Here is a 26,110-nt window from a genome sequence, read left to right on the forward strand (position 1 = left end):
CAGTGACATCACACATAGCTGATGCTAGACTAAGGCTAGTTGGTTAATCTTACTTGTATCCGAAGGTCTGCTTGGGAAAAAAATGATTTTACACTTCGTACAGCAGTTACTATAATGCCAGTAGTGATGTCTGGATCATGAACGAATCGTTCATTTGATCCGGTTCTTTTTAGTGATCCGGATGAATCGGTTCACTAGACTGAACGATTCATTTGTAGCGGTTCAGTCTGTGAATCATGCAGCTGTAACCTGATCCTAGAGCTGTGAGTCATCTGCAGAGCACTCAGACACAGACTCTGGGGTCAGGTTACAGCTCATTAATTCACACAGGAACGATGACTCATAGAGTGAGAGAGTCGTTCAAAGAGTCGAATGATCCGAAGAGTCGAATGATCCGAAGAGTCGAATGATCCGAAGAGTCGAATGATCCGAATCTTACAGGGATCCGGATCTTACAAGGATCCGAATCTTACAGAGATTCGAATCATTCAGAGAATATTACTGATACCATACTTTTATAAATAAATACATTAATAATGTTCACACTGCCCCCAGGATTTAGATTCCCCTGAGTTTGCCCCCCTTTACCTATAACTGCACCTACAGTTAACTTTATTAAATTAATTAAATTAACCCTCAGTCATCAGCATAAAATTAACCCTTATACTCCATCAACCATAACTGCCCCTGAAATTAACCATAAACACCCCATTAACCATAACTGCCCCTAAATTAACCCTAAACACCCAATTAACCATAACTGCCCCTGAAATTAACCGTAAAGATCCCATTAACCATAACGGCCCCTGAAATTAACCCTAAAGACCCCATTAACCATAACGGCCCCTGAAATTAACCCTAAATACTCCATTCACCATAACTGCCCCTAAATTAATTGCATGTACTCCAGATAAATTACCTAATAAATTGGTATGGTTGATGGGGTCTTTAGTGTTAATTTGGGGGCAGTTATGCTTAATGGGGTGTTTAGTGTTCATTTAGGGGCAGTTATGCTTAATGAGGTGTTTAGGGTTAATTTGGGGGCAGTTATGCTTAAAGGGGTCTTTAGTGTTAATTTCGGGACAGTTATGCTTAATGAGGTGTTTAGGGTTAATTTGGGGGTAGTTATGCTTAATGGGGTCTTTAGTGTTAATTTTGGGGCAGTTATGCTTAATGAGGTGTTTAGGGTTAATTTGGGGGCAGTTATGCTTAATGGGGTCTTTAGTGTTAATTTAGGGGCATTTATGCTTAATGAGGTGTTTAGGGTTAATTTAGGGGCAGTTATGCTTAATGGGGTGTTTAGGGTTAATTTGGGGGCAGTTATGGTTAATGGGGTGTTAAGGGTTAATTTTAGGGGCAGTCATGGTTGATGGGGTGTTTAGGGTTAATTTAATGGTGAGGGTTAATTTAATTAATTTAATAAAGTTAGCTTAAGGTGCAGTTGCAGGTAAAGGGGAATGTAAATCCTGGGGGCAGTGATTATTAATGTATTATTTATAACAGTATGGTGACATTCTCTGAATGATTAGAATGCCAATGAAGGCAGAGAGTCGTTCAAAGATCCGGATCTTACAGTGATCCGGTTCTTACAGTGATCCGGATCCCTGTAAGATTCGGATCCCTGTAAGATCCGAATCTTTGAACGACTCTCTGCCTTCATTGACATCACTGGAGGCAGGGGGGAGGATTCATAATGAAAGGGGCGGGGCCAATCGTTAGTGTGCCTGCACGGAGTTACTGGAAAACAGTAACTCCGTGCAGGCACACTGAGTGATCCGAAGATCCGGATCATGAATCGGATCATTTCAGTGAACGAATCGAAATGATCCGATTCACTTTAATGATCCGAACTTCCCATCACTAAATGCCAGGCGGAAGACCGCGACAAACGCATGCGCAGGTTTCTATTAATATTTTTGTGAACTACATTTCCCAGCATATATCGCTCTAAAATCCGTAGCCATCTTGGAAAAAGAGCCGAAAGCCGGGGTAGCGTATCTGCAGGCTAACGGTATTTGAAGGGTGGTGACACAATTTATTTGTTGAAGCCCGGCTAGTTGGTTGAGAAAAATCTGTTGGATTTGTGTGGCTTGTACCGTGTATCCCGACCTGTATTACAAGCAGCCTCGTGTCGTAGAAGCGGCTTCTCGGCCTTGCGGTTACTCTTTAGATTTTGTCTGTGAAGGCTATTATTTAAATGCTGGACTCCAAGATGAAAGAACTGTGTAGGATATGTGGTCGTGAACTTTATGGAAACCAGCGTCGCTGGATCTTTCACACCGCGTCCAAACTGAATTTGCAAGTAGTGTTAACCCATGTTCTTGGGAAAGAAATCACTCGAGATGGCAAAGCTGAGTTTGCCTGCAGCAAATGTGCATTCATTTTGGAGCGCATCTACAGGTTTGACACTGTAATTGCCCGGATTGAAGCCCTATCCATTGAGCGGTTGCAGAAACTTCTTTCAGAGAAAGATAGATTGAAACATTGCCTCGCTAACCTGTACAAAAGGAACAACAATGAAGAAGATGGCTGTGAAGGCCCTGTAGATATTTCAAATTTCCCGGATGTAAGGTATTCTGCTCTTCTTCAGGACGATTTTGTTTTTTCTGGGTTTGAATGTTGGACGGAGTTAAAGGAGCAGAACATTGAGCCACAGCATTGCCAGCACACCGGCTGTACAGGGACCCGTCCAAGAAAATACCGGTGCTGTTCTACCTTGAGAGTAGCTGATTCTGATTATGAAGCAGTTTGCAAGGTACCAAGGAAAGTGGCAAGGAGCATGTCTTGTGGACCTTCAGGCAAATGTTCTGCCAGCACGTGTAATGAAGAGCTAACTGTAACCCAGCCGTCACTTGGTGTTGTGACAGACGGCAAGGCATCAATCGATGTTGAGTGCATGGAAAAAATGTCTTCTGGCTCTTCATTAGAGTCGCTCCACAATACTTTGGAGACTGGTTTCCAGACTCAAAAAGAAGACGTCATTAAAGCAACTTCAGATTATAGAAAGTGTGATTGTTGCTGTAGTAACATGACTGTCTGCTCTTCTATTTGTGGAAGCAAGTTGGATGTAGCATTAAATCTGGTTAAAACACTCAAGTACAGGCCAGTCCAGAGTCACAAAGGTAGCAGAATACCTGTTAAGTCTTTCCTTACAAGCTTCAAACTTAAGAGTACTTTAAGCAGCAGCCCTTCAAACATAACAGCTTCTGGAATCCTTACTGTTACGGGATCTCATAAGGTGGAACAAGACGTCATTGTCAACGTTTCTGATTTGCACATGTGGCAGGATATTTATGATGATTATTTGCCACTTCGCCCAGAGGTATATGTTCAAATTCCTAAATACTCAGTTACACAAATTAATCTCTGATGAATGTGAGAAATAGGTATTAAACAAGGAGATGCATCTGATAACTCATTAGAGTATGCATATAAGTAAAGTTACTGTATTCTTTAGTTGGTGGAGTTAGAAAATTAGACATCTGTCTCATTTAACTTTCCCCTGGCTGCCTCCAGGGAAAGTAGGACATTCATCACTTGTTCCATTAAATGAAGCCCATGCAAAACTTGTATTAAGAAATTAAAACACAATTTTGAGGGCTAGATCATTAATTGAATTGTTATTCTGATGGGTGTTATGGCTTTGTATAATATAGGAATTATTTATAAATCTCTGACTTTTACAAAAACAGTTGACTTAATGAAACAGCAGGAAGACTTTTTCTTTTTCTTTTTTTTATTCTTTCTCTACAGTTGCTAAATTTAAAAACTTTGTTGTTGTAGGTTAGCACAATTTTCCAGTATGCCTGCAGAATCAGCTCTTTTGTAAACAAAATCTGATTAAAGAATCTACTCTTTTGCTCTCTATGTGTAAAAGGGAGCTTGGAGATATTTCATCTGTTTAACTGTTATTCCCTTATGAAATCAATTAAAATCCCCTGATGCTAAACATCGGAGAACACTTTGTTACACATTAACCCCTTCACGTCAAAGCCTGTACAGGGTCACAATGCACCGCATTGGTGACAAAGCCCGTACATGCAAGGAGGTGCGGTTAGCAGCAGGGGTTGTCTGCGTCCATCGCGCAGACCTTCCCCGGCTGTCAGAGATCAGAGTCTCGTTCGACGCAGACAACCCCCGCTGCTAACCCCACCTCCTTCCAACTGCAGCGGAAGTTGCCTACGCACACCGGGAGTCAGAAGCACCGGTAAGTTGGGGGGGGGTTAAATGGGGGGCATAAGGCATTTCTGTAGGCAGAGTGCTCTATGAAATGCCTTTTAACCCTCTATATGCTACTCTGCCTCCTGAAATGCTTTCTACCTCCATATATGCCACTCTGCCCCATAATATGCCTTTTAACCACCTAAATGCCAGAGTGGCATATAGGGGTATAAGGCATTTCTGGAAGCAGAGTGGCACATAGGGGTTAAAAGGCATATAATTGGGCACAGTGGCATTTAGAGGGTTAAAAGGCTTATTGTGGGGCAGAGTGACATATAGGGGGTATAAGGCATTTCAGGGGCAGAGTGGCAAGCCTGGGGGCAGATGTGCATAACTGGGGGGGGCAGGTTGGAAAATAAAAGTAAATAAAAACAGAATATCTTTCTCAATCATAGCTTTTTTAAAACGTTTACCTGAATTTAACATTTACTGGTTAAACTTTTTTCCTATAGGGTCGTCTTATATTCAGGCTTTTTCTTCTTTTCCTAAATTAATATTCAGATTTTGGGGGGTCGTCTTATAATCAGGGTCGTCTTATTATCTAGCAAATACAGTACCTGCATCGCTGCGATTGGCAGCTTTGCAGGATCCACAGAAGCCTCACAAGTGAGGCTGGCCGTGGATTGTGGGAGGAAGGCCCTCCCCTGAAAAAAATGGCCGCCGCCAAACGGATCATCAAAGAACACTGCCGGCTAAAACAGTGCTTAGGAATCGATTGGCAATCGTTTCCTAAGCATAATCGGTGTTGCTGACATGCCTCGATATCGAGGCATGTCTGTAACATAGCCCCCTACCCCGATCACCTTGTGATTGCTCCAAAGAGCAACCACAAGGGCCATCAGTGAATGGCATTGCTATCCAGGCCCTCTTGAATGCAAGTACTGCATTCAACTATGCAGGTCAATGAAGCCCAGCTTACTAATCACAATGTGATTAGTAAAATAAAAAAAATTGGTAACATGTTAAAATATTGGCATTTTAAATGCTCATGGGGTGCCTAGTGTTTTTATAAATGTATGATTTGATGGGGTAAATCAAATTTGTTCAGCTTCAAAGATGTCCCAAATATGGCATATGGGAACAGACTGACCAGATGTCCAAATGCCAAAAAAGCACACCTCACAAAGGTGACCTTTTACCTCCCAAATAACCTACAACCCATCCATGGGGGTATTGCTGTACTCAGGAGATGTTGCTGAAAACATATACAAGGTGCAGTATATAGCACCCGTTCAAATAGCATTGGCCGGCTTCAAAGGTACCCGAAATAGCACATAAGGCAGACTGACCAAATTTAGGGAAAAAATGGTTTTGAAAAAAAAAAACCCACAAGAACATTGGGTATTTCTAAACTCAGGACAAATAGAATCTCTATAGCAGGATTTTTCATTCATTTTTGCAGATATTTTTCAAAAATTAAAGTTAAAATACGCGGGAGTAGCAAGAGTTACATACATGTATTACCATATTGGCTCGAATATAAGCCGCACCCTAAAAGTTTGGTGCTTTTTTATAGAAAAATTTATTTTTGAAGAAAAAAATGCACATTAGTGGAATGGTAAAACAGTATTTTACCTAATACACACGAATACATTTATTTTAACATTTTTGGTATCTATTATGCAGTTAGTCAGCATGTTATATACAAACAGAAAACCAATAGCCATTTTAAGGTCCCCCCCCTTAATTCATAATGCACCTAACTTATAGATATGCCACTCTGCCTCCCCCAGATATGCCACTCTGCCCTCAGATATGCTTAATGCCCCCTAGAAATACCACTTCCCCCCCAATATGCCACTCTGCTCTCTAGATATCCCACCGCCCCCCAGACTTACCAATGCACCCCCAGACTCCCTGGTGTCTAGTGGGGCTGGCCGGTGGACATCTGCACAAGAAGCTGCCGGCACTTCCGGTGCTTCTATGGTTGAGCGTGCTCCATCATAGAAGCCCCGACGGAAGTGCCAGCAGCTGGGGTTGTCAGCGTGCTTTCCGCAGACGTCCACGGGCTGCCGGAGAGTAGTATCCAGCGCTGCAAGGAATCTGGATCCTAACCTGCTGTGGCCTATATTCGGGCAAATACGGTATTTCTCAATGTTGATGTTCAGTCTGCAGAATCCTCCCGTTCATTTGCAAAACAGATCAAACTGAAGTTTAAGAAAACACACAGCTATCAAGTGCATATGATGGATGGCAGTGCCCTTTGAGTTACGCCTGTTTCAGCTAAGCTTCAACTTTTGTGTCTTAGGTAGAGGTTAATGTGTAACTATGGGAACTTAAAACTCTTAATCGGAAGAGTGAATAAGTAGGCAATTACAATGCAATTCACATGAACCTTGGAGACCTTGCCTCACTTTAGATCAATTCACATCTGTATTTTATACAAGAGAAGCATCATTCTTAATTCAGAATTCTGTAATTACACACTGCAGTGTGTGATTAGGAATTGCCATGACTGTTTAAGAATATTGCTATTGAGAGAATTTTAGACAAAACATGGCAATGCAAAATATACATTTAAAATGCCCAATGTTTAGAATGTTGCCTTATGTGCCAGCACTTGTTGCACTCTTTCAAGGAACTGCCATCCTTGAATGACAGATGTTCTGCCTTACATTGGTGTGTGTGTGTGTATGTATAATATATAGTATATGTGTTTGCCATTTTTGAGAGGAATACACTAGTGATCTGCAGTGACTATATATATATATATATATATTAGTGTGTATATATTTATAGTGTATGTGCGTGTCTGTGTATATATATATATATATATATATGTGTATATATAAATACTATGCTGCATCTAAAGAGAAGGTGGTATAAAATACATGATGGGTAATTATATGTAATCAATAATTTGATTAACAAATGATTTGATAAAATATAACTAATTTTGCTTTGTGGTTTGCAGTACTGCTTTTAAATGTATGCTAGATTCATTGCATTCATCTATCGTGCCAGTTATGAAATCTAGCTAAATATACCCATATATTTTTTTAATTGTATTTTGAAGGGGTTTTACCATATAGATAACATACATTTGTATTGTTTTCGGTTCACCATTCAGTTAAATGTTTATTAAAACAAATGATTGCAGTTGGGCAACAAAAATGTTTTTCCCCCAGTAATGCATTTAAAAAAAAATGCAGTCAGTTAAGAAAAAACACACATCTATTTTGTGATTGACTTCCAAACTGACATTGGAAAGTTTAGGCTTTGTTGGAATTTGACTTGTTATATGAGGCAGTCATCACTATACTTTCCATCAAAGTGTCATGATGCTTCAATGTATGAAACAATGTCAAAACAGCATATCTCTGGAAAAGAGGCTATTGAACTCCATCTGCAGGCTCTTCGAAGGAAACTTTTGGACACAGTGACATCAAATAAGGTAACTGTTAGAGTGGGCCGACTCAATAGTATGAATCGAACACAGGTAGTGAACAATGTTTCTGCCAAACAAAGCTGTTTATCCAGTAAAGAGCGTTTGCAGAGAGTTTTGGTTTTAACTTTCTCAATTCAATTTTCATTATAAAGAGCCAACACTGGTAAGTTTCTTCAGCAAGAAGTCTGAGCTAAGCCCTGTATAATGCATAATTCAATTCAAGATATTTTGAAGAAATCTATAGGGCTGAAACAACGAATCGATAATAATCGATAACGGTTGGATTCGTTGTTGGAGCACTCGGCTCCTTTTACTTACCTCCGCGAGCGTCCCCCGCTTCTGCTACACGCTCTGCAGTCTCCGCCTTCTTTTAGTTACGTGACGGATGTGACGCGTTCCGGAGGTAAGTATTCTTCATGTCTGTGCGAATCGCTCTGTGCGAGTGGCTCCATTCGCACAGAGCGATTCGCGGGGGTGGGGGTGGGGTTTCAGGGGATGCAGGGCAGAGTGGGGGTGGGGATGCAGGGCAGTGTGTGAGTGTGGGGGCAGGGCAGGAGACTGGGTGCAGGGCAGAGTGGGGGTGGGGATGCAGGGTGTGAGTGTGGGTGCAGGGCAGAGTGGGGGTGGGGATGCAGGGTGTGAGTGTGTGGGCAGGGTGTGTGTGGGGGCAGGGCTGGGTGCAGGGCAGAGTTGGAGACTGGGTGCAGGGGCAAAGTGCTGGGTGCAAAGTGCCAGGGCTGGGGCAAAGTGCTGGGTGCAAAGTGCCAGGGCTGGGTGCAAAGTGCTGGGTGCAAAGTGCCAGGGCTGGGTGCAAAGTGCTGGGTGCAAAGTGCCAGGGCTGGGTGCAAAGTGCTGGGTGCAAAGTGCCAGGGCTGGGTGCAAAGTGCCAGGGCTGGGTGCAAAGTGCCAGAGCTGGGTGCAAAGGGCTGGGTGCAAAGTGCTGGGTGCAAAGTGCCAGGGCTGGGGCAAAGTTTCTTGGAACAGTAATAGTCCACCTCTTTTCAGAATGTTTGGGGTTATTTTGTTTCATAAATATTGTGTTTGGGTTCTTTTACTTTGAAAATATTGTTTTTTATTACATCATAACAAAATAAGAATGTTAATGTAAATTTTAAGTTGTTTTTTAACATCCAGTTCATTAACCCCTTAACGACAATTGCCGGTCCTGGCACGACACGGAAAAGCATGTGCTTTACGACAATTGACGTGCCAGGACCGGCACGTCTTTAAACGGGTGCAGAAAGCGATCTGTTTTCGCTTTCTGGACCCAAAAAACGTTGCTGAATGCCTCGACCTCGAGGCATTCAGCAACGCCGCTATCGGAACGAAGGGGCCATCTCTGGCCCCTCCACGGGGCGTCAACATCCGCCATACTTTGTATGGCGGCGGACGCCCGTATTAAAAGCGTTTAGGAGGCGATCGACGATCGCCTCCTAAACTTAAATGGTGTCGCTGGAATGCCTCGATCAGGAGGCATCCAGCGACACCAAACACTTACCTTTCGATGGGCTGTGACCGCTCCGGAGAGCGGTCACAGCCGCAGCTGCCGATGATCTTCGCCATCAAGCAAGATGGCCGCTGCCCTGTAACAGGAACAAACCAATTTTAAAAGTTCGCTAGACGGTCCAGACCATCTAGAGAACTTTGGCTCCACTTGCAGGTTGAATACAGGTACTGCATTCACCATGCAAGTCAATGGAGCCCAGCTTTCTAATCACAGTGTGATTAGTAAAAATAAATTAAAAAATAAAATCAAATTTATAATAATTAGAAAAAAAATAGTAAAAAACTAGTAAAATGTAAAAATCATTTCCCACTGATGTCACTATCAGGGGAACCTCCAAGTTGAAAAAAAATGTTAAATTTTTTTTTAAAAAAGACAAAAAAAATATATATATATATATATAAAAAATATATTTTTGTGAGCAAGTCCTAAAATTAGCATATTAGCTTAAAACAATTCTCGCATGGAAAGAGTTAAAATACTGGCATATTAAATGCCCGTGGGGTGTCTACTTTTAAAAAAGGTATGATTTGATGGGGTAAATTGAATTGGCCGGGTTCAACAACGTCCCAATTAACACCGGGGGAAGGATGGCCACACACCTAATTTCCAATTAGAAAAATGCACACGTACCAAATGTGGCCTTTTAGTTCCCACAAAAATGACACACCCATGCATGTGGGATATCACTGCACTCAGGAGATGTTGCTGAACACATTATGGGGTGTCGTGTGACAGCGGCATATACCAGGAGCTGTAAATTCATACATAAAGTAGGTGTGTGTGGGAAAAATACACACAAAAAAATACTACTGCAAACTTTGAAAACATGCTGGTGGTAAAATGTGTGCATGCAAAGAGTTAAAATACCAGCATTTAAAATACCCTGTGGTGTCTAGTTTTGAAAAATATATGGTTTTGTTGGGCACACTGAAATGGCCCGGCTCAAAGATGTACCAAATAGGGCATGGGCAGTGGATCCCCAAATGCCAAAGTTCAACATTGAAAAATGCGCATGCCCCAAATGTGGCCCTTTTGCCCCCAAACGGCCAGGCAAAATCCTTCATGTGAGGTATCGCTGTACTCAGGAGATGTTGCTGAACACATATTGGGGTGTTTTGTGATAGTGACATAAACGAGAACCTTTTAATTCATACCTGAAGTAAAATGTGTGTGACAAAACAAATGCAAAAAAATGACTACCACAAAGTTTGACAAAAACTGGTGGTAGATATGGTGCATGGAAAGAGTTAAAATACTAGCATTTGGAATACCCTGGGCTGTCTAGTTTTCAAAAATATATGATTTGATGGGGTAAATTGCATTGGCCGGGTTCAAAGATACCCGAAATGGCACATGAGGGGAAGAATTACCAGATTTGGAAAAAATGGCTTTGAAATAGCAAAACGCTACCTGTACTTATTGCCCCATAATGGGTAGAAAAAAGCAGAAAAACATAAAAACATTGGGTATTTCTAAACTCAGGACAAATAGTAGAATCCATTTAGCAGGTTTTTTCATTACCTTTTATAGATGAGTAAAAGATTTTTCAACTAAAAGTTAGAAACAGTCATTTTTTTCTAAATTTTTCACCATATTTTATACTTTTTTTAGTAGTAAATAATATGATACAATCAAAACAATGTCATCTAAAGAAAGCCCTTCTTGTCCTGAAAAAAACAATATCTAATGTGTGTGGGTTCAGTAAACGGGAAAGAAGAAAATTACAACTAAACACGAGCAGCGCAGAAATGTTAAAACGGCCATTGTCACGAAGGGTACAAAAAGTAAAATCAGCCTTTGTCACGAAGGGGTTAAATTATTTTAAATAAACGAAAAATTTGCATAGTTTTTCTTATCCGATTAATCGATTAATCGAAAAAATAATCGGCCAACTAATCGATTATTAAAATAATTGCTAGTTGCAGCCCTAGAAATCTATAATTTAACTAAATTTAACCCAGGGCCAGTCAGCTCTTCCTGCAGCAGAATCTCACTGGGGTTGGGATTTTCATAATGTATAGTGAAGTCAAGGAGCTGAAACACTCAACTTTTATCTTATAAGGTTAATGCATATCTAATGGATAAGTTTGTCTGACTGTCTTTTAAAATGTTTAAGATGCTTCAGGAAAATCTGCATCAAGTGACTTCAGAGTTGAACATCGCACAAGAACTTTCTCACGAACAGAGCATTATTCATACATTAAAAGAAACTCTTCAGGATAGGGACAATGAGGTAAGAGACCATATAAAATAACTTCTGTTGTGATCTGAAGAACGTGTGCTGCTTGCCCGTGTTTCCATATAATGTTAGCTATGAAATAAACCATGATATTCAGACTTTTGCCTTGTTATCGATTGATGATCGATGGATTGTTCGTTTCTCTAACAGTGTAGAGGTATATTTTTGGCCAAACGGTTTTACTGAGTAGTAGATAAAAACAATGATGAGACTTAGCTACATAAATACAGTGGTTCATTATTTTCAATTTTAACTAACTGTATCTCTAGTAATTTTTTAATTCTCTCAAAACTTCATATTGTTAATATTAAGGACCACCTGGGAATCTAAGGGGGAAATATAGTTAACATTGTGCTAATCTATTTGGTGCATAAACTGCCTAAACATATCCAGAATATTGTTTAGCCAAAGCTCATAGCAGCAAGGACTTTGTTTACATTTAGTACCGACTGGCTTCCTGATCACAAAAAAAACAAGCAAAGGCCTATTCAGCTAAGGACATACTCGGGAGTCTTTCATAACCTTAATATTATGTGGTTACAATCATGATCGTGAACAATGATGATCATGGAGAAGACAGTGACATTGAAAAATGTTGGCCTGCTTGACAATATTATCACACCCACCCTAGGAGGATGTAACAAATACATCTTGTGAATTAGTCCTCAGTTACTATTTTTCATTTTTATTTTATTCTCTAATTGTTCTAATTACATAAAGTGCTTTGATAGAGTGAAGGAGACGTTTGCTGTGATCCAAATATGTTAAACAAAACTGTTTCTTCTTCACTCTAATATTTTATTGTAAGCATTTCAAGATCTCCTGTTGGTAATTCCATGTGTATGGGAAAAATAGAAATATGTCCTATTTTTATTCTATATCACAGGTTGCAGAACTGTACCATAGAGTCGATGACCTTAATGGTACCATTGCCAAACTTGAGGAAATGCTACATAAAAAACAAGCCGAAAATCTACAGGTAATCGGGATGTCTGTTTTTTTTGTTTGTTTGTTCTAGGCTTCCATTCTTTATTATCCTTGCCTTTCTAGTAGGATTTCAACTGGCTGCTTTACTTTTAAGTCATGCTTTAAAGCCATTCATTATAAATAATTACCATAAACATCCAAATTTAACATCATAAAAAGGACACAACGCTGCCACCTGAACAAAGAATCATGTTAACCCCTTAGCAACAATTAACATGCCTGGCAAGTCATGGGGCTGAAGAAGCTTAGAAAGTGATCAACAATCATCCAGTATTGCTTAAATCCCTCAATATCGAGGCATTCAGTAACAACCATGTGCACCACAATAAAAGGCAGCATGCCTTTCCCACGATGCCATCACCTTTCTGCTGTCCAAATCCTCCTCAGACTTCTGAGTCCCCTGCAGGCTGATGGTACTATATTTGAAATGTAAAAATAGTTAAGGAATAATTAAAATGTCATAAAATCTAAAAACAATAAAGACCCAGTTCAAGGAAAATGTCAGAACAATGTAAAAAATAATAAAAATATATAAAAATATAAGTTGTGCAGATATGTTTAAAAAACAACAAAAAGAAACATTGTTATGAAGGGTACAGAATTTGAAAAAACAGTCTAGGCCTGAAGGGGTTAATTCTTTTTGAAGAAGTGGTTTCCTAGTGACCAAAGTTTATTTTTTATTTTAATTTTTTTTTTAACCCCTCGTTTTATATTCAAGATTGTCTTATAATCCAACCTCAAATAGAGGTCTGAATAAACCTAATGCAAGGAGAGCACGTAAGGAAAAAAGGTGTGTATATATAAAGTAAATCTTTATTAAACAATATGATTAAATACATATAAAAAAATATATATAATAAAAAAGCATCTCGGCACCAAGACACATATAGGAAGGTACATATGAACAAGGGCACAGGACTACAGGAACTAGGATGGAAATACCTATGTATATGAAGGCACAAATAAGAAACACAAGGATGACCACAGCGATAAAGTAAAAAGGAACAAATGAAATAACATGTCAGGGGGCGTGGCGCTCATTGCAGCAAAACGTACGTTGGGGTTGGTACGTTTGGACTTGGCACCATTCATCACCAGGCTTTTTGCTGTTTTTAGCCTTGTTTCTAGGTTTGGTTAGTTACCTTTGAGCACTGATGTACCATTGCTGTATGTTATTTCATTTGTTCCTTTTTACTTTATTGCTGTGGTCATCCGTGTGTTTCTTATTTGTGCCTTCATATACATACGTATTTCCATCCTAGTTCCTGTAGTCCTGTGCCCTTGTTCGTACCTTCCTATATGTGTCTTGGTGCTGAGATGCTTTTTTTATTATATATATTTTTTTATATGTATTTAATCATATTGTGTAGTAAAGATTTACTTTATATATACCTTTTTTCCTTACGTGCTCTCCTTGCATTAGGTTTTGGTGTTTGTAAGACTAAGATCCAGATGCTACAGGGGGCTTGGATCCTCCTCTCTGTCAGCCGGTGAACGTCCGCGCAATGCACGCATATAACCGTTCCGTGGGGCTTCTGTGACAGAGCGCCAGCATGACACGACCTTCCGGTGCTCTGGGGTATAGTTTGGTAGCAGCAGAGGTTGTCTATGCACATCGCACAGACGTCCACCTGCTGCCCGCACTAGACACCAGGGAGTCTGAAGCATGGGAGACAAGTCTGAGGATGCATTTGGTAAGTCGGGGGGGGGGGCAGAGTGGCATATAGGGGGTATAAGGCATATCATGGAGGCAGTGGTATATAAGAGGCTATATGCCATATCTGGGGGGCAGAGTGGCATATCTGGGGGACAGACTGGCAAGCCGGGGAGCAGATGTGCATAACTGGGGGGCAGGTTGGCAAATAAAAGGAAATAAAAATAAATGCATTTTGTTTCAATAGTTTTTATTAAATATGAAAAAATAGTTTACATGGGAATTAATATTTACTAGTAAAACTTTTTTCCTATAGGGTAGTCTTATATTCATGCTTTTTTCTTTTTTTTCCTAAATGAATATTCAAGCTTTGGGGGGGGGGTCATCTTATAATCGAGCAAATATGGTAAATCATTTAGTATGTGTAGTAGTATTGTTTTATATAGCACCATATTCTGCAACACTGTACAATGGAAAAGCAGGGATATAACCAGTGGTATGTAACATGACAATTTGACTTTCAGAAATAGATAAGGAGGGCCTTTTTTTTTTTGGTTATATCTGGTTATAAGTTTTATGGTTATAACTTTTTTGACTGGAGATCCATTTGGGGTCCTTATAGACAAATACCCCTTATGACTGGTTAAATGTTTTTTTTTTTTTTTTCTTCAGTCAAAGAGGGAGAAACACTGCAGGTAGGGGGTCTGTGATCAACCAACTATTTTACGTTCATTGTTTTCAGCTGTGTTTGGGAATCTGCATTATTTTAGTGTAACTGGCATTTGGTCCAAGTGCAGTTACACCAGATAATTAAGCATGGTGCTTGATGGGAGACCCCTCCATGACATCTAGCACGTACTGGGCGGAAAAACCCCTGCCGGTGCAGAAAACACAGGACATAATATTGAGCCTTAATGGTCTTGTAGACTTTATTTATTATAAAATCAGGAAGGGGTTAAAGTGCTTTTTGTAAGTTTTTAATATGAGCTTACTAAACCTGTAGGAAAAAAAAAATGAAATAACCTTCTGGGGAGGCTGCAGCACTCCTGTTGAAATCAATGGGAATGCTTTCTGCGCATAGGGTCTTGTTAGATCCCAGAACACCTGATTACTGAGCTTACTGGTGGTAAATATTCACCTTGCAAGAGATGTGTTCAGCTAAACACTTGTCCTGGATAGCAGATAACTAGGGAGGGCAAAAGGGACAATATGAGGGGCACGATGAAAATGTAAAGTTACTCGGTTATCACATGCATCAGTACATATGGCTGGAATGGCCATTTAATAGACATGAGGATCCACAGAAACATATTGTTTACTTCTTAAAAATAGTATTATGTCATCATTGTTGACAGATGTTTTCTTTCTCCTCAGGCTTCTACTGTAACTTCATCCCAGCTCCAGCTGCTGGATCTACAGAACACACTCTTTTGCACCAAAAGTGAGCTACAAAAGCTGCAGCAGACTCTCCGCCAGAAAGAGCAACAACTGAATAATGCTAAACGGTCCCAACTGCTGTTAGAGGCCGATCTGGTAGAGGGGCAGCAGCAGAAGGAGACGACATGGAAGCACAATCAGGTTATTGTAGATGCTTATCTTTGATTGTGTTTCCAAACTCTATTCCTAAGAAGAATATATCTACTCTTTTTTTTTTTCTGGCTTGTATGAACAGGGACCAAAAACAGACATCTTTAAAAGGACACTCCAGCCATCATATGCACTATAATGCTTAATGGGCCCCTTAAATTTATTGATTCCCCCACAAAATACATTGAGAGGCTTTTCAGAGCCCCTCCCCTTTTAGGTCCCTATCTACTTAGCTCCAGGAGATGTGTTAAACCTTATATGTGTCCTACTGCCTGTGACCACATGGTGTGCGCACAGCCAGTCAGCTCTCTAAGTATTTTAATATGCAGTCTCCAAAAATGGAAAAACATAAAGCATTTACCTGTTGTAGAAAAATGATCTGAGGCTCTCATTGGCTTAATACAACCAACCTGTGGCAGGAAAGGTCTATAATTGGAATCAACAGGGTTTTTTTCTGCATGTGCATGCATAGGTCTTAACAAATCATCTGCTACACATATCATGCAGGCAAAGGGGGAACCTCATGAAAATTTAGGCACCATGGGAGTCCCATTAACCCCTTGGTGACAATTGACATGCCAGGCACATCACGGAGAAACATCCTGTTGGCTACAATTGATGTGCCTGGCATATCATGACTATAAATGGGTGTACAATCGCTTCCTTTTCCCAATAAGTGTTGCTGTAATGCCTCAATGTGGAGGCATTCAGCAACACCTAAATTCACAGCGGGACCCCCGTCTGATTTTTCCAGTGAGCGTCAACGAGCGCAATATTAAATACGGCACCAGTAGCCTCCTAAGTTTAAGTGGTGTCACTGAAATGCCTCGATAACAAAGGAATTCAACACCACCGAAAACCCACCCCAGGATGAACTAAGTTCTCTTGGTCACAAGGGCCACTGTGTGTGTAATTGCAAGGGTTCCATGTATAAAGTGGATATAGAGGCAAAATGTGATTATTGTTGACCTTATTTTCATTGGATGGAAAGAGTTAACATACAAGCATTTGAAATACCCTTGAGCACCGTAGAAATGTTAAAACACCCATTGTCACGAAAGGTAAGAAAATAAAAAACGACTCTGTCCTTAACCCCTTCAGGACCAACGTTGGCAAACTGCGTCTTCCCTTGAAGTCCGCAGGTTTTTTTTTGTAAATATTTAAATTCCGCGCTCGTGATTCGCTTCAAAATGATCACGTGCACGGAATTGAGGGGAGTGGCTACTACAGATCGCTGGGGACACTCAGCGATCAGTAGCAGCCGCCCCTCGCTATCCCAGCGTTCATAGCGACGCTGGATCGCGCATCATCGATGAAGTACCAGGTACGTCCCGGTCTTTAAGGGGTTAATGCTGTTGGTGTGGACTCATGGGCTTTGTTTTCAGGAGCTGCATGAAGCACTTCACAAGCTACAGGGTGAACTAGATGAGAAGACACTACAACTTAAAAATATTGAAGAAGAAAAATGCACAAAATTGCAAGCTCAGGAGCACAATATTCAACATTTGAACCAAACTCTGTCCCAGAACAAACAACTAATTCAAGTAAGCAGGAACTGACTGTTTCTAATGTTGTCTTTTTTTAACTTTGTATGATTGCATATTGTTGTTTTATGCATCTGAGAAGAAACAGTTTATCAAACCAGTAAAATTGTTTTTTTAATTTTTGGAATAGGCTTTTAGTTCTGATTGGTTGTAAATTGAAGATGAAGCCTATAGATATACAAGTATTTGGCAAAAGTATATGCCCTTTGTCTTATTTACTGCATTGTTGCACATTTTTCACATTGATTTTGGCTAGCACTGGCTCTTCCCATCAGATCTCCACACCAATAGGTATTCCAGAACGGTTGTTGTCAGCCTAAAGTGTTACAGAATCATTTCTAAGGCACTGAACGTCCACCGAGCTACAGTCAGAGCCCTATTATTGCAAACATAAATGAAGTGAAGAAAATACTAATACAGCTTATTTTTCTTTTAGGGTATTTTTGCATTGTTTAGCTCAAATCAATATTTTATTCATAAATGATGGTTTAGATTTAGAACTTTCTATATTGATATTAGAGTTTGAGTACCGCAAATTAAGTATTTCACAAAGCTCTTTGCTCATTGTCTCTCAGGAGTACATGGACCTCTTAGAATACCAGCAAAGTTTATACAAGTGTGCAGGGGACAATGAGCATTTGGTGGAGAAATTACATCAGAGAATTAAGGACAGAGATGCAGCCTTGCAGGTAAAGTGAAAAGTAAACACAAGATAAGCATCATGTTTCACAGGGGTGTTGCTAGGTGTGTTAAAGCCTTCAGGGCTAGAGCCTATGGCAACATTCAACAACCTTGTTGTTGACAAATTACTACAAATGGACAAATATTTGAAACTTGTTTAAATGTATATGACAGCCATTTATACGGTTTATGTAATCTAAACACAGACTCAAGGGCTTACAAGCAATTTAAAGCACTCCACTGCCTAATACCAGGTCCAGACTAGTCATCTGGTACGATTGGCAAATGCTTACCAACACAGTTCTATACCAGAGGTACCTTGAGGCCCCTCGGGTGGCCAGTGTAATGAGGTAGCATGTAGTCACCTGCTGGTTACACTCTGTCACACACTGCACTTGTGCATCCAGTAAAACATAGTGTAAATCACTGTGATTCATGCGCCACTAGGCATCAAGTATTATGGCTGATTTTTGCTTGCTAAGATGCCAAGATCTGTACAATGTTTCAGCTTGCTTCATTTCCAACCCAGGACTGGGCCCAGCAATATATGGAGCTGTGCCAGCATTGTTTCTAGTTTGTCTACCTGGGGGCTGGACCAGTTTTTGTAGTCATTTTTAGCTGCTTAGTTTTAGACAAATCATGGAGCATGATGGTACAAATGCACAATTCATGCACAGACCCCCCATTTTAGCCCATGTAGTACTCATGATATTGCCTAGTAGATACACATAAGATGTGGGTTATGCTATAATAATACCAAAGAAAGTAAATAATAACAGTATGTATTTGGCCCAATGTCATCTCTATTGCACCTATTTTATGGCTTCAGTGACGCTTGTCATTGCTGTGGCTAAGGGGCATGGTCAACAAAAACTCAGGTGCCTGTTTAGTTTTTAGAAATGTATACATATCTACAGTTGTGCTCAAAAGTTTGCATAGCGTGGCAGAAATTGTGAAGTGTTGGCGTTGATTTTGAAAATATGACTGATCATGCAAAAACAGTATTTTATTTTAGACTAGTGATCGTATGAAGCCATTTATCACATCTTTGTTTGGCTCCTTTTAACACCTTGACGACAATTGACGGTACAGGCACACCACGCAAAAGCAGCCAGTTAATGACAATTCACGTGCCTGGCACGTCATAACTTTAAACTGGTGTAGAAAGCGATCTACTGTGTTTTCTTCACCTTAACTTTTTGCTATAATGCCTCGATGTCGAAGCATGCAGCAACTCTGAAATCAGCATCAGGGGCCAAACATCCTCCATACACTGTATGGCGGCGAAATCCCCTTTTAGAAGAGCTTAGGAGACTATCAACGATCACCTCCCAAGCTTCAATGGTTGATTCAGGACGCACCTGAATGGACACACCCCAGGACGCACTGAGACCGCTCCGGTTTTATTGGGGACATTGAATTGGTCAGGCTCAAAGATGTACTAAATAGGGCATGGGCACGGGATCACCAAAGGTCTAAGTTCAACATTGAAAAATGCGCATGCCCCAAATGTGTGGCCCTTTTGTTCCCAAACAGCGAGGCAAACCTTCCTCACCTATTGTCTCTGTAAGTCAAATTGTTACATACTACTTGTTCTGTCCACCCATCGTACAGCACTATGGCATTTGATGGCGCTATATAAAACAATAAATACCGTATTTGCTCGATTATAAGACGACCCCCAAAAATCTGAATATTAATTTAGGAAAAAACAAAAAGCCTGAATATAAGACTACCCTATAGGGAAAAAAGTGTTACTAGTAAATATTAATTCATGTAAACTATTTTTTTTATATTTAATAAAAGCTATGATTGAGAAAAATATATATTTTTTTATTTCCTTTTATTTGCCAACCTGCCCCCCCCAGTTATGCACATCTGCCCCCAGGCTTGCCACTCTGCCCCATGATGTGCCTTTTAACCCTCTATATGCCACTCTGCCTCCAGAAATGTCTCCGATAAATATACCCTCCGATATGCCTTTTAACCCCCTATATGCCACTCTGCCTCATGATATGCCTTATACCCCTATATGCCACTCTGGCATATAGGGGGTTAAAAGGCATATCATGGGGCTGAGTGGCATATAGGGGGTTAAAAGGCATTTCTGGAGATTATAACTGCTAACAGCAATCACACTCCTATCAAGCCAAGGCAGCCAGTACATGCTGGAACCTGGGGATGATAGTAGTGTGATTACAGCCTCCCTATGCCATGCTACCACCCCCACCCCCCTTACACATCCATGCTATCACACACACACACACTCATTCACAAACATTTTAAATACTCATTCATTCCATTAATCACACATACTTGCTCAAAAACCCTCCACCACCCCCTTACCTGAACTGCAGATCTCCCACTCGCAGACTTATGCAGGGGCCCGGCTGTGCGAGCAACTTCTCTGGCCCCGCCCCCAGAGGAAGGAGGGGGGAGGTAGAGTTATGTGAGGACTGTGCTAGCTTCCTGTTCCCCTGCAGAGACGCTGCTCTCGACCAAAGCCCGGTAAGCAGCATGGCCCCAGCGGACATTTTTTCTGAGGTCTGATTAGAAGACAACCTCGATTATAAGACGAGGGGTATTTTTCAGAGCATTTGCTCTGGAAAAAACCTCGTCTTATAATCGAACAAATACGGTAATAATGAGTGGTATCGCTGTACTCTGGAGATGTTGCTGAACACATATTGGGGTGTTGTGTGACAGTGGCAGGACCTGTAAATTCATAAATGTAGTAAAATGTGTGAAGGGGGGAAGAAAACCACAAAATATTACTAACACAAAGTTTAACAAAGACTGGTGGTAGAATTAGTGCTTGGAAATAATAATTAAAATACTAGCATTTGAAATACCCTGGGGTGCCTAGTCTTTAAAGATACCGTATTTCCCCATATATAAGACGCTCCTATGTATAAGACGCTCCTATGTATAAGACGCACCTTATACCCCCTTTGGGGCCCGAAAATTACACTTCTATCACGCCTACCTGAACTGCAGATCTTCCGGTGCCGCTCGCAGACTTTGTTTCCCTCTGCGTTGCTTGAACTCCGAGTGAACTTCTATTGTCCTGCCCAGGGGAGCAGGAACGGAGTGGAGTCAGGTAATGTGATGTACATTCGCATGACTCCACTGGATTCCTGTGCCTCCTCGACGGAACAAGAGATGCTGCTGAGCAACACAGAGGTAAGCGAAGAAAATAAAAATAAAAAAATTAATCTACAACCACTGTATAAGACGCACCCTGTTTTTACACCCCAAAAATGTTCCAAAAAACAAATGGGGACAGAAAACGCTACTTGTAATTATTGCCCCATAAGGTGCAGATATAGACATAAAAACGTTGGATATGTCTAAACTCAGGACAACTAGTAGGATCTATTTAACAGGTCAGTCAGAAAAAAATCCTTTTTTTTTTCTCTTGCCTTTTTTCCTTGACATCTAAAGAAAGCCCTTGTCCTAAAAAAGGGAAAAGAAGAAAATTACAGCTAAACACGAGCACCGCAGAAATGTTAAAACAGCCATTGCCACAAAGGGTACAAAAAATTAAATCAGCCATTGTCACAAAGAGGTTAAAATCATATCAGATATCCAAATGGCCCTGATCAAAAGTTTACATACCTTTGAATGTTTGGCCTTGTTGCAGACACAGAAAGGTGACACACACAGGTTCAAATAACAAATGTTAATTTCCCACACCTGTGGCTTTTTAAATAGGCAATTAGTGTCTGTATAAATAGTCAGTGAGTTTGGTAGCTTTTACGTGGATGCGCTGAGCAGGCTAGATACTGAACCATGGGGCGCAGAAAAGAACTGTCAAAAGACCCACATAACAAGGTAATGAAACTTAATAAAGATGGAAAAGGATATAAAAAGATATCCAAAGCCTTTGAAAATGCCAGTCAGTACTGTTCAATCATTTATTAAGAAGTGGAACATTTGGGAATCTCTTGATACCAAGCCAAGCCCAAGAAACATTTCAAACAATATGGAGTGGCAAGACTCTCCAAAATAGAGCTTTATGGTCAAAACCATAAGTGCTATGTTTGGAGAGGGTTCAGCATGGCCTATAGCGAAAAGAATATACCATCCCCACTGTGAAGCATGGTGGCTCACTGATGTTTTTTGTTTTGTTTTGTTTTTTTGAGGGGGGGGGTGAGCCGTAAAGGCACAGGGAATCTTGTGAAAATTGCTGACAAATTGATTGCAGGTTGTTATGCGAAAATACTGGCAGACAATTTGCATTCTTCCGCAAAGCTGCGCATGGGACACTCTTGGACTTTCCAGCACGACAATGACCCTAACCCCAAGCCCAAGTTGACTCTCAAGTGGTTACAGCAGAAAAAGGTGAAGGTTCTGGAGTGGCCATTAGTCTCCTGGCCCTAAAATCAAGTCAGTCTGGGGAGATCTCAAACGTACGGTTCATGCAAGGCAACCAAAGACTTTGCATGAACTGGAGGCATTTTGCCGTGACGAATGGGCAGCTATACCACATGCAAGAATTTGGGGCTCATAAACAACTATTACAACTTCACGCTGTCATTGATTCTAAAGGTATACAGAACTAAGGATATGCAGACTTTTGAACAGGGAATTTTTTTTCTTTGTTGCCATGTTTTTCTGACTACCATATAGGAAAAAAGTTTTACTAGTAAATATTCCCATGTAAACTATTTTTTCATATTTAACCCCTTAAGGACAATAGGGGTTATTACTCTTAGTATATTGCGGGACAATGGCTCTTTTAACGTTTTTCAGTGTTACTGTTTAGCTGTGATTTTCTTCTCCCACACATATTATATATTGTTTTTTTCAGGACAAACAGGGCTTTCTTTAGATACCATTCATTTTATCATATCATCTAATTTACTATTAAAAAAAATGATAAAATATGGGGATTTTTTTGTTAAAAAATTACTTTCTCACTTTTTAAACAAAAAAACTTTTACTCATCTGCAAAAACGAATGAAAAAACCTGCTAAATAGATTCTACTATTTGTCCTGAGTTTAGAAATACCCAATGTTCTTCCCCCCATGTGCCATTTCGGGTATCTTTGAAGCCGGCCAATGCAATTTACCCCATCAAATAATATATTTTTAAAAACTAGACACCCCAAGGTATTTGAAATGCTGGTATTTTAACCCTTTCCATGCACTAATTTTACCACCAGTCTTTGTGAAACTTTATGGTAGTACATTTTTTTTTTTTTGTATTTTTTTCACATGTTGTACTTCAGGTATTAATTTACCGCTCCTGGTATATGTCCGTGTCAAACACCCCCCCAATATGTGTTCAGTAACATCTCCTGAGCGCAGTGATACCCCCCATGCATGGGTTTGTAGGGTTATTTGGGATGTAAAAGGCAGTCTTTGTGAGGTGTGTATTTTTATGCCATTTAGACATCTGATCCTACTGCCCCCATGTCCCATATTTGGGACATCTTTGAACCCGGCCAATTCAATTTACCCCATCAACTCATGCAATTTTTGTAAAGATAAAGAATCTCAGGACTTGCTTATAAAATTTTTTTTTCTTTTTGGTGACAGTGGGGATTTTACATGTTACATTTTACATGTTACCATATTTTTTTGTTTTTGTTTTTTTTCACTATTCACTCATTAGTGAGCTGGGCTCCATTGACCTTGCATGGTTGGATGCAGTACATCCAACTTGCACGAGGAGCTCGAGCGTTCTCAAGAGCGTCTGGATAGACCCTTTGTGAACTCAGATCTATTGTTAATGCCATCCTGTGAATGATGGCAACATCATTTACAGGATGGCACTTGTGGTTGCTCTTCTGAGGGGGTCGGAGTAGGGGGGGTAGTGTTACTGACATGCCTCGATATCCAGTTTATGCTTAGGAAGCGAAGCCATTTTTCTTCCGGGGAGGGCTTTCTTGTTTTATTTCCTTTCTTTTGCCAACCTGCCCCCTGTTATGCACATCTAGCCCATGACTTGCTACTCTGCCCCCCAGATATGCCTTATACCCACCTATATGCCACTCTGCCCCCCCCCCCAACTTGATCTCCATGCTTCAGGCTACCTGGTATCTAGTGGGAGCAGCCGGTGGACATCTGCACGATGCGCATAGACAACCTCAGCTGCTACCCGACGTTTCCGCCGGGGCTTCTATGACCGAGCACCAGAAGGACATGTCATGATGGTGCTCCACCATAGAAGCCCCAGCGAAAGTAGCATGTGTGTGTGTGTGTGTGTGTATGTATATGTATGTGTGTGTATGTATATGTATATGTGTGTGTATATATATATATATATATATATATATATATATATATATATATACTCACAGAGTCCATTGCACACCATTCCAAATATTCCAAGCCCGGTGCTAGTAACCAGCAGTTTCCATGTAAAACACTTTCAGATGTCCTGATGAAAGTCAGTAATGACTGAAACGTTGACTTTGAATAAAATGAAATTGTCTATTTAACCCCTTCGTGACAAAGGCTGATTCTATTTTTTGTACCCTTCGTGACAATGGCTGTTTTATCGTTTCTGCGGTGTTTGTGTTTAGCTGTAATTTTCTCTTAACCCATTTACTAAACCCACACAAGTTATATATAGTTTTTTTCAGGACAAGAAGGGCTTTCTTCAGACACCATAATTTTTTATATATGATGTAATTTTCTATAATAAAAATAATAAAATATGACGAAAAATTGAAAAAAAAAAAAAATTTCTCACTTTTATTTGAAAAATCTTTTATTCATCATAAAAAACTACTGAAAAAACCTGCTAAATAGATTCTACTATTTGTCCCGAGTTTAGAAATACCCAATGTTTTTATGTTTTTTTGCTTTCTTCTACACGTTATGGGGCAATAAGTACAAGTAGCGTTTTGCTATTTCAAAACCATTTTTCTCTGAATCTGGTAATTCTGTCTCCATGTGGTATTTGGGGCATCTTTGAAGCCAGCAAATTAAATTTACCCCACCAAACCATATATTTTTGAAAACTAGACACCCCAGGGTATTTTAGATGCTGATAGTTTAACCCTTTCCATGCACTAATCCTACCACCAACCCTTGTCAAAGTTTGTGATAGTAATTGTTTTTGCTGTTTTTTAAACATACTTTGTACTTCAGGTGTAAAATTACAGCTCCTGGTATATGTCACTGTCACACAACACGATATGTGTTCAGCAACATCTCCTGAGTACATTGATACCCCACATGCATGGGTTTGTCAGATTGTTTGGGGGCAAAAGGGCCAAATTTGGAACATGCCTCCTCAGCCGTATACCGCTGCATGGCAACAATTGCAGCAAAAATAGTAGGGAAGGAAAGGGTTAATGGCTCTAATAAAAAAAAATTAAAAAAACCCTAAAAAAAAGTACAAAAAAAAATAAAAAGTAAAAAAAAATGTAAAAAAAAAGAACCCCAAAAACAATTGCCACTATGCAAGATCACTGTTTATGCAGTGATCAATGGCAATGAAGGGGTTAATATTAAATGGGTGGCTCTTATAAGAGCCTTTGGATCAATAATAATATATATTATTGAGAATACCTAAAAACACACTGATCTGTCTCTCTCCCTCACTAGAAGCAAGTGAAGGAGGGAGGCAGATCCAATACTGATCAAAGGCAATGTTTAGAAAACATTGCCTTTGATTTATCAGATCATGATCACTCTTATGAGTGATCTGACCACTAGGGGTGTTATTCACTGGATGTCCATGACATCCAGCAACACCCCCCCCCCGATGATGACAGCAGGCTCCGCCCCCGGCTTGATGGGCGCCGCCATCTTGAAACACCGCATGTGTTTCGAAGACGCCGGCACCGGGAAGGTAAGTTGAGCATTTAGGAAGCGATCGCGAGTCGCTTCCTTTGCTAAACAGGTGTTGCAAAGATGCCTCGATACTGAGGCATCTTAGCAACACCAGCTAAGCAAAGGAAGCGACTCGCGATCGCTTCCTAAACCCGTTTTTCGGCGGCGGGCGCCGCCATGTTTGAAAGACGTGCAGTCTTTCAAACATGTTTTTTTATTTGCTCCTAGGAGCGATCGGGGGGGGCCGGGAATGTTTTTTTTTGGTGTTGCTCAATGCCTCGATGTCGAGGCATTAGAGCAACACCGTTTGAGTGAAAAAATCGATCACGGATCGATTTTTTTCACCCGTTTAAAGACGTGCCGGTCCTGGCACGTCAATTGTCATAATCGTCACGATTTTCGGTGACGTGCCCGGACCGGCAATTGTCATCAAGGGGTTAAAGACCTGGAGTGCTGACCATTTTTTTGAAAGTGTTATTTATATATATATATATATATATATATATATATA

The 26,110-nt window shown here is 40.4% G+C and overlaps 1 pseudogene; it reads left to right on the top strand.

Annotated features, from left to right (window-relative positions):
- Positions 1-2,212: 2,212 nt before the first annotated feature.
- The window catches only part of LOC149274575 (myomegalin-like), a 111,258-nt pseudogene continuing 87,360 nt past the window's right edge, over positions 2,213-26,110 (top strand).

This window comes from Sceloporus occidentalis, unplaced genomic scaffold (genome assembly GCF_023333645.1).
Source record: "Sceloporus occidentalis isolate IW3139 unplaced genomic scaffold, rSceOcc1.0.p SCAF_323, whole genome shotgun sequence".
In the NCBI taxonomy this organism is placed as follows: domain Eukaryota; kingdom Metazoa; phylum Chordata; class Lepidosauria; order Squamata; family Phrynosomatidae; genus Sceloporus; species Sceloporus occidentalis.